This window comes from Falco rusticolus, chromosome 19 (assembly GCF_015220075.1).
Source record: "Falco rusticolus isolate bFalRus1 chromosome 19, bFalRus1.pri, whole genome shotgun sequence".
Classification (NCBI taxonomy): domain Eukaryota; kingdom Metazoa; phylum Chordata; class Aves; order Falconiformes; family Falconidae; genus Falco; species Falco rusticolus.
The window spans coordinates 1,084,100-1,094,584 of record NC_051205.1 but is presented as its reverse complement, the minus strand read 5'-3'; positions in this window follow the sequence as shown (position 1 = coordinate 1,094,584).

The window sequence follows — 10,485 nt, the reverse complement described above, 5'->3', positions numbered from 1 at the left end:
TGAAGTTTGTGTACGGAGATGAGATGGGAAGTTTGTCCCTACCACAGTGTAACGAGTTGCTCAGGAGTGTTGTATTTTCCCTGACTACTAAGCTGAATATATTTTCTCTCCTGACAAGCCGCAGCCTTTTACCTTTCTAGTGAGTAACTGGGATAAGATTTAGAAATCCCAGCTACTGAACACAAAAAGCAGCTGTAGTCGAGGGCTGAGAAACATCCCAATGAGGCGAGTTGGGAAAGTTTGGCTTTTAAATACATACAAGTGTGATAAAGATGGATGTCAAACCACGTTAAGACAAGGCTTTGTTTTGCCAAAGTTGTCTCATGTCTGTAAATAACACACAAAAATTCAAGACAAAAGGGAAAGCGATCCTTTCGCTTGGTATCAAGAAAAGCAGGCGCCTGGGTGTCATTTCACTGTTCCTATAAACTTGGCCTGGATGGAGGAAAAATGCAGCTTTGTCTCCGGAATCACGCAGGAGGCAACAGTCTCTGGATCCTTCCCTTTAGCCCGAGCATGCAACCCAGCTCAAGGCACTTGGATTTGGTGGTATTTCATTTGCCGGTGTGATTTAGTGAGTGTAATACCAACCCTCCACAATATATACATCACGTATAAGCAAACATCCCTTAGCTGCTGGCATACCTGCCCTCAGGTAGCTCACACAGTTCAGTGTGTATTGTCATTTAAAGAAAAAAAAACCATCCTTAACCCTGAAATGATCAGATATTTTTCTACTCTCACTTGTGTCTGGAAAGCCGTAAACATTGCAGTAGCAGAAATACCGTCAGTGCAAGCAGAATGTTTATTAACTTTATGAGATTGTATTGCTTTGGCATCGATTTAGTAATCGGATGGGGGGAAAAAAAAAAACCACCAGCATGCAACGTAAAGACTAAAAGGCAAAGTTATAGTTATTTTAAAATGCAAGACGCTTCGTCAGCCCTAAAGAAAGCTGACGTTAAGGATGTACAAAGTTGGTGCTGATCTTAATGTTCAAAACACAACGGTTTTTTCCTACCCAAGGTCCAGGAAATTGATGCTTTGAGGACAGAAAATAGGAAGCTAAAAAAACCGCGGTATGTTTTACATTTTCATTTGAATGTGTAGGCAGTTTGTTGTACGACATCTTTTTGCAGTGGCTCAGGGAATCATCATGCACATCGGTTTAACACCTTTGGTTTCTCTAGTATGCAGAGACTTTGCTGTTAGCATTTCTATGTTTGTACCTGTTGCTATTTTCATTCTGTTTTCTCTTCCTCAGAACTCAAGACTGTGATATAAAACAAAAGGTATTTTATCTGCAGCGCACCTAAGCATTTCCCAACAGGCAAGTCTTTGTTAGTAACATTTCATAAATTAGAAAATGAATCAAAGAGCAAACATTTGTTATAAAATCATCTTTAAATACGAAAACATGGAAGGAAAATTAAAAGAAAAATAATTGTGTAAATTTATAAAGCTGACCTCTAGTAAAACAAGCTAGGTGTAATCAAAATGGAGTTTAGATTAGTGAAATGATTACGTAGTAAACATTCTTATTTGGAGAAGTATGGAAGTTCCCTTCCAGCCGATTGGCATTTGCGCAGCGACCCGTGTGGGAAGGCTGGCTGTCCTAGGCCCTTGGCTCACAGTCACTGCCGCTGTGCGTGACATTTTGCTCAGTCAGGCACAGAAATCAGTCGCAGCCCAACACGCTGAAATGACGGAAAAGCTTGCTAAGGTATCAGCGGAATAATTTGTACCCATCTTTCTAACCCATCTGGTTGGAAAATAATAGTGACTTTGGTAACCAGAGTTCATCTTTGTGTTTGGGTAGCAAAAATAATGTATCGTTCCTTTTTCTTCCTGGATTAGTCACTAAGAGAAGAAGAGCATGGAAAGGGAGGATGAGAACTGTCTTACATTGGGTTACGGTGATATACAGCTGCACTAAACGAATGTGGCTTTGTGGTCTAGAAGGGCAGAGCCAATTTCAGCCTGGATTAATAAATCTTCCCAGTTTTTGGTGGCTAAAGTTCTGTGACAAACGGATGTCTTTATCAGCTTTGAACTTGAGAGTCATTCGGACAAGAAACACATCTATTTCCATTTTGCTTTGTTTTCCAAGTGAAATTGAGAAACTTTCTGGTGAGATGTCCGACTACTTAAGCAGCACCAATTTCTGGGCAATTATGTCAGTATTTAAAACAAAATCTCTGAGAGCGTTTTAATGAGACTAGATGTCGTCTAAAGCAGACAGTTTTGCTACATGTTGCTGTGACACGAAAAATAGGCAGGAGAAGGGAAGGAAGCCCCAGAGACATTAATTGTAAATGGGACTGGAGTTAGTAGGGAGTAGGCAAGTGTTAGAAATGGTTAAAAAATACCCTGTATCCGAAAAGGAAACTCATTATAAATTGGTGCATTACCCCCTCCATCTGCATTAGAGCAATGCTTGCGAGGGACGCGGACGAGACGTGCAAGAAGGGAACTTCTTAAGCCCTGTAAAAAATACCTTGCTTTTTACAGCTGCTTATAAAATGAGCTGTATCTCTTGTTCAGTAGCAAGAGTTAAAGCATCTCGGCGGCCCAGGTGTGTTATTTTTAACCGCTGAAAGGACAGCTGGAAAGAGTCATAAAGAGTGTTCCTCTTCATATGTAAAACTGTTCTATATTTGTTCTCTTACATACTACAGCGATACGCTTCCTATCTGCTTTGTAGCCACTGCAAGTGATTTAAAATGAGAACTTTTGAGTAAGCATTAGGAGTCTGACTAGTGTTATTTAGTTTAAAAGAAATGATAACAGAAATGTTTTGCGTTCAGAGTTATAACTCGGGCATGAAGCACACGGTCGGCAGGTAACGCTAAATGTTAACGCGATTGTGCTTCTATTTTTGAATGAGCAGATAAGGGAACACCCAGGGAACGGGGCAAACATAGGAGGTGAGCAATGGGGAATGTTTGCTTTGCCAACGCCCCTCGGAATAACAACATGAGATCTGCAATCTATTACATCATCGCTTTTGAAGCTTCATTATTTAGCAGAAGGGCTTAGAGAAATGAAGAGAAACCCCACGTTTTTTGGAGATGCGAAAGCGATGCATTTGCCTGCCAGTTAACAGAAATGTTAGGTGCGTTCCAAGGTGTTTTCACAAAACTAGTGGCTACATATGCATCTGTGGTTTGGTTTTTTTATTTATTTCAAGTACTTAGGTTTTGAGCTGTAAAACATTTGTTTTCATTTGTTCTGTTTTAGGAAAAAAATTTTGAGAAGCGTCAACACCCCATGTCGGTATCATTTAATTATCAGTTTTAATTAAAACACTCGGACGGAAGAAGCTTGTAGCAGCTTAGATTAAATAACCAATTAAACATAAACATCCCCCAACATGCAACTTCAGGGGAACACGACAAAAGATCGGTGGCGTTTTAAAACCGATTTTAATTGCATTTTAATTCCTGCAGCACTCGGGCAGAGGGCGCCTGTGGAGCGAAGGAAGCTCCATCCTTTTCAGGGCTCAAGGCTCTGATGGCACCAGGAAAACACCGACCTTACAGAATGGAACAGGCTTTATTGGAGAAATGTTGCCAAGGTGCAGCGGTGCCCCAAAAGACGTGAAGCTGGCTGGGTACACGATGTGGTCGGTGACTCAGGGCTCACCCTCAGCATCCCGTGGCACAGAAGCTGCCGGGGAATTTAAAACCAGCATGAGCAAGTGACGTACGGTCATGCCTCGTCGGTCCGTTTCCTGCACCGTGCAAGGCGGATGGCTCAAGCTGCTTTTCACCAGTTGTAGTGACAAATCAGTAAAAGAGAATGACAGATGGGGTCAGTCGCAAGATGTAGCTGTCATGAAGAGATCGACTTGGCAGGCTGATGGAAAATGTACAGTATGAGTATGTCTGGGACGACTCTGTGCATAGCTGCGGTACATGGGTTGCTGAATTCGTGGAAATCCCACAGCTAAATCTTGGGATGTCTCGCCAGAAAGAGAAGTCTGGGAAAAAAACAACCTGATCTTGAAGGTCAGGGGACGTTGTTGCTCTTCCTGTGGGAAAATGATCTTGCCTCATGGACTGGGGCCATAAGATCTGAGCCCCGGCCAGTGGAAGCGGCAGGAGGCTGCTGGGGATGCCTGGCGGGCAGCACGGCTTCAGGAGAACCTCCGTAGCTTTGGTCCAGGTTGTGCTGGCGTGGAAGGGCTCAAACCAGCCTGCAGCGGAGACGAGGGAGCAGTGTATACCTCTTTCCCCCCACATCGTTACCACTAGCATACAGAAACTTCTCCTTTCTTGGACAACCCACTCTTTCTCATCCATTTCAACCACAGGGAAAAAAAAATGACATGGATTACGGTCCCGTTTAGGAAGCTTATAGATGGCATTAGAGCTTTTTTGTGTGTCTCTACCACCCATTTGGACACCTTTGCAAATCCCATCTTCTGAGAGTGCTTTCCCACCCCCCTCCTTTCTTCGCACAGTTCCCAGCTCTTCCATCACAAGTCCTTCTGCTCCTTACTCCCGCGATCACCCAGGTTTTACATTTGTGCTCGTACCAAGGAGCGCTTGGTACATCAGAAGACTGTCCTTGCAGGTTCAGAGTACGAGAACATTACTTCATTTTACTGAAAATGAGGTAATGTTCCTCTTCGGGAGCACCGGCTCTGCTCAAGGATGTTCAAGCACCCAGAAGAGCCTTTGGTCCTGCTAATTGCGGTAAGAAGAGCAGTTGGGATTAGGTGCTATTCCCAGAGGGAGAGAGCTAAAAAGGGGCCGCGCGGAACCGAGCCAGTGCTCCCTCGCTGTCAGATCACTATTTATAGAAGGATGGATAAACCAGTAAGTCCTGCCTTTCACTTCCAATTAAGCAACTCCCCTGCTCTGCACCCAGTAACCCACACGTTTGTTGTCTTTTAAGCACTTTAGATGACCGGTTGGGATCACGTTTTAAAATTCATTTCCCTGGTGTCAATATACTTGGGGTCTTCTTCCCACGGAGCAGTTAGAGGCCGGGGGGAGGTTGCGTATGTATGGATCTTTATACAAAACTAGAGTGGTGAGGTTTGGATGGTTTGGGAGTTCTCGAGGAAAATTACTATCCCAGGTCTAGGAAAAATATCCTTCCAGGCACCCGATTTTACTTCTCATATTCAAACTGACTGACACCTTCCTTAAGGAGTCCGTGGGAGTACTGACAGCAAAAGGTGCTGCTTTATATACATCATAATCACTAACAAAATTAAAAAATCGGTATTTCATTATATCCTATTGTTTTCTGGCCTTGTTTAGATTTTAAATGGTCTAGTGTCTGGAAATACTGATCTTTTAATTATTTGTCCAGTTTCCTTGGAAATGCTTTTGTAATGATGTCAGTGATGATTTTTTTTCAGCTAAATAAGCCCCGAGTGTTGTCTCCTTCTTAAATCCATCTTTGTAATTGTCCTTGAAGGAATACAAATGCCTTTCTGTGCCTTTGTGGTTTTTCTGTAATGAGAGGTTTGACTAAATGAATTACAAATCAAAAGTATAATGCAATAATTATTTTGTTATTTTAACATTAATATTCTACTGTCAGAAAGGATTCAAAATTCATGTAATTACTGAGCAGAGGGGGGAGATATTCTTTCATTACAGGACTGTTCCAACTCAGGTGAAGAAAGCTTGAGGTGATGTACAATAGAGCAAATGCAGGCTAAAAGCACAAGCAAATCAGTAAGTTTATTAAAAAAAGAAACAAAACAACTTGCTATGCAGACTGTAAATTATGGTCACATTACATGTGCAAAATAGATACAGAAATATCTCAAATTCCATTTTTTGTCATTGAAACTTATTATTACAGCAAAAGCTGTAACACTGCCTCTCCTGCCACATTTTGAATGTCCATTTTTGAGACATCAGGGCCTGATTTTCAGTCAAATTTAGGTAGCAGTAGGCACGTCTGAAAATAAAGTCTAATTTTTGCAAGATGTTCAACCGTAGAAAAATACGCAATCAGTTGTAAATTGTCCTCTGCTGCTGGAGCCTGGTTTTAAATTGCCAGATAAGGGATTGCATTTTTAATGTCTTTTCAAAATACCTTTGAGTCAGGGGCTTTTTGTTCTGCCTTAGCACAGAGCCTAGCAACTGGGCTGGCACCAAACTGCCGCCAGCTCCTGTACTACAAACGCATAAAATAATAATGATAATGGACGGATCCGAGCACCTTGAAAAATACGAGCCAAGAGCAAGACTGAGCCCAACTTAGAGGTACACTAGCCCAACAACATAAAGCTTTGGAAGATTTATCTAGTTCATTTATTTCAAAAGATAAAAGTCCATCTCCTTGTGTAGATTTTGTCTTTAGTATGATCGATTTATTTGCCTTCTAAACTTAACTGGGTATCTGGCGTGTCACTGGCCCGAGTAATTCAAATACCTTGGCTTCATCTGGGTCCAGAATACTGTGGTCAGATGCTACTTATTTTTAATCTGTTTTCGTTTACACCTTCCCCTGTCTAAGCTCTGCCAGCATACCACAGCGTTGGCCTCGGGATCAGCCCTAAAACTCTGCTGACCGACTGTATTTGTACCAAAGGGAGCAGCACTCTGGGAACGGTGGACAAAAGGGAAGCACAATAAAATCACCATAAAATCGGCAGTTTCCAGAACTCGAAGGTTCTCACACTAGTGGACAGTCCCCAGCTTGCCTGGCGAGCCCACCAGATGGGCCAGCCCCCAAGGTTTTTTAGTTCAAACTACTTGATTCCCATAAATTATTCTTCCACCGTGGCTTTTATCGACCTGCAAAAGGTGGTGACAAAAACTAACAGCAAATAAACATTCCAGGGTAAAAACAGTTCCAATGATCATTTTGTTAATTACTGAGAGTGAAAATATCTGTCTTGTTCATCAGGTATTTATCCATTATATGTAAATAAGACATTTAAAGCAACTGTATTCTTATTTTGAGGAAATCTTTACAATTTTCCTTTCCCACAGGATGGCTTCGGATGGTGGGAGAGCAGCTTAATGTCAATGGGACTTGTTGCTGGACAAGGTAACATATGACATTTTTTCTAATTTACATATTCCCTAAAAATTAATTCAAATAGATATTTTTATACATAAAAATCTGTTTAATCTTGCTATTACTCTAGTCCAATTGCTATTAAAACAGCATGATAACAGCTTCAGGGGCAGATTTTGGTACCTAAGTTTAGTCAATAGGATTGTCCCAGGATTACGGTGCTGTCTATTTTAAGACATCAATTTTTATCTTGATTCCTTAAAAAGGAGTCAATTTTCCTCTTCTCATTTCAACAAGAAAGTTGGCCACAGCAGTCTGCATTTCCCAGGACGTCACACACCATTCCCACAATTGAAAATTCCTCCTCTCTGCAACATTTGATTCACATCCCATCCTGTCTCAGCTCTTTAAAATGGTTCTACTTGGTTCTGAAGGTAGGAAAATCACGTTTCGCCACCCCTGCTCTAGCAGATAATGCTGCTGCTTTTCCCAGACTGGAGGAGGAGCTGTCCCACAGAACGGCAGAAACTGGGGATGGGTGTGAGAAGAGCTCATCCTGTTCAGGGAAACTTGAGCTTCATGTGGAACATATTCCAAGCGGCTATTTTATATTTGACCCATGTATCAAACCAGTAACATTAATGGGTCAGACTGTGTTTCCTTTATTTCTTCCTACTCTAAACCAGAGGTGTGGTTTCAGCCGTGACTTTGGTTGTGGTGCTTGTGCACAATTGAACACAAGATCCTAAATCCAGTCCTGGGGATTCAGGTTGAAATCGTAGGCTGGAAACCCCCTTGATGCAAACAACGCCGTGGAATGGCTCCCTGGGTTATGTGTTCTGGTACCAGTTACAAACCAGACAGGCCGAGTTAGAAATAGATGTCTCGGCTGGTCTGACGCCAACGGCTGCTTCCCACTAATGTCATTTGTGCCTGATGAACCCGTTCACTGATGTGCGAGGTCCCAGCTCTAAAGCTTTCTGCCTGCTGGTGGGAGAGAGCCCCACAGCAGAGCGCCCCGTCACCAGGCAGCAGGGCAGAGGAGGAGATTATCCTTGTGCGCATCCTATTACTGGTTCATGTGCAAAGCCACGGTGGAAGCCAGCGGGGATACCGCGGGGGGACCGTGCCTGCTCTGGGCATCCAGCCACGGGCAGCTCACGCCTTTTTGTCACCTCCTTCGTATTGGGGAGATGGAAATGTCTGTGTGCGCCGTGAAAATGGCACATTGGTTCAACGGTCCTCTTCCTGCGTCCTTCTTAAAGGCAGCAGCTTTTGAACCAAAGGCATAACGTGAGCGTTTCCCTTGAGCCCTGTTACACCCGCCCCGGGTGCGTGTTGTGGCACACAAGGGCCAAATCCACCCGTGGCACGAGTGAGTCCAGACCTAGAAATGGGCCACGGACTAAGCGCTTGCTCCTATAAATTGAACCTTCTATTAAATTGTTCCTAAAATTGTAAAACAAATTGTAAAACAAATTTACCTTTGGTTCAGCAACAAAATCATCTTCCTGCCCTGTCAGTAAAAGGGTAAGAACTTTAGTTAGAGAGGAAAAACAAATCGCTGCCAGCAGAAGGGAGCTAAAATTCATGCAAACTTTGAAAAATAGAGTAGTTGCTTAGAAACAGCTGTCCCTGGAAGTCTCGTGATGTTTTTCCTCCTCTGGTTTTCATTAACATGAACTAATTTTCTTTACCTATCTCTCTCCTGAGTGCAAGAAAGTCTACAGCATCCCCAGTCCTGCTCCTGGCTCTGCATCTGGCTTCTGGTGACTTGGGAAAATCCCGACCCTTTCCCTGTGCCTCGGTTCTTACGCTCCGAAACGATGCTCCCATCCGAGACATCTTCTGCCACAGCGTTCAGGTCTCCTGAGGAAAAGTGCTCCATAAAAAAGAGGCTCTTGGCAAGTAAAATAAGGTTTGGATGAGTTTCCATCTTTGAAGAGTTTCAGGGCTGCAAAGCCAAAAATCAGTTTATTTTCCTCTGAGCTTTGCTCGTCAGCTGCCATTTAACCCTCTGCTTTTGTAACAGAGTAAAAAAACCAAGTCACCGCACCATGAGTAGGCATGTCTTTTTTTCCTACTCAATTATGTCTCATTAGTAAATACAAGTAACTCCATTTAACTGCCTTGGGAACAATTTCGGCATCTATTGAGCTGGCCTACAGTAAGTCTTGTGGTTTCCTGCTGGCCTTGGAAAATGAGCACACTTCATTATGTGGCACAGTTTGCTTCACCTCATTATTTTTTCATAATCTTATTGTGCTTCCCCTTTTAACAGTGACAAAGGAAAACAAACAACAACAACAACAAAAAACCAAATAAACAAGCAAAGGTCCTTTGGGGTCCAGAACCTTACCCCCTGTCTTTGGGAAACTGCATGTAATGTCAATTATGTTGAGTTAATTGGCCACTCCATAAGGTTTTGGGGAAAAGTCGAGTGAGTTTTAAGGCAAGAAAAGCTCTTTCACAGCCCTGCTAGCTGAGGCCTTTAAAAGTCGTCTTTGCAAATCAGCCCAGCGCAAACCGGTCGAGCCTGAGTTCAGCTGAAAAGACCTTGTGTCTCCCATCCCTGTGCTCCCTCGTCAAAAGTTTCTCTTCGCTAGTGAAATGATTTCCACACAAAGCCCCGACAACGGCGGTGCTGGGCTCACAACTGCCTCGCTTCACTTCTTTGGTGTCTTGGTGATGCTCGCCATCTGCTCCTCTGCCTTTATCCCCCTCCGCTCCAATCCCTGATCCTCTTTGTGCACTCTCCTTATTTATCCTAACGTCCCCTAACAAATCCAGGCGAGTCATTGCACTCGGTCGAGACCGCGCTTTAATCTTCCTTCGTACCCGTGATGTAAAGCGCCATAACGGTGCCGGTGTGTCACGCTGCGGACACTGTAAGGACAACGGGCACTTAACGGTTGCTTCAGCAGCCTGAATATCAGCCCTGCATGATGGTGGTCATTAATGCTGCTGCTGGCCGGTGCCCAAAGCTTCCGAAGAGAAGGAAAACCTCGACATTTTGCCTGTTGCGTGAAGTTCTGGGCTGCCTCCTCCTCGCCGGAGGAGGAGGAGGAGAGGAGGGTTGCTGTGGTGGAGCTGGCACAGCTGAGTAACTCCAGCTCAGCAGCCAGCCTGAAAATCCGCTCCTCGGCCGGATGCCGTGGGGCTGCACGGGGGCTTTGCTGTGCTGGTCCCTGTGGCAGCAAACCCTGCCTGAACCTCGGGTTTCTGTCCTGGGGCACCCAGGGCTTTACAGCAGGTGGAACGAGCTCTGGCTTCTGTGCCACCGTGTCCATAACCTCATGGAAACACATTTTATCTCGCCCTCTGCAGAGGGGACAGTAACATCTGATACAGTGAGATAAGTGTGACCTGGGGCTTTAGCTCACCTTTGGGTTTATGAGTTATTAATTTGTTTTACAATGTGGGGTTTTTTTTAATTTCCAAGGCATTAAAAGGCAGACAGTCCACCCCAGCTGTCACAAAATTAAGCTCAAC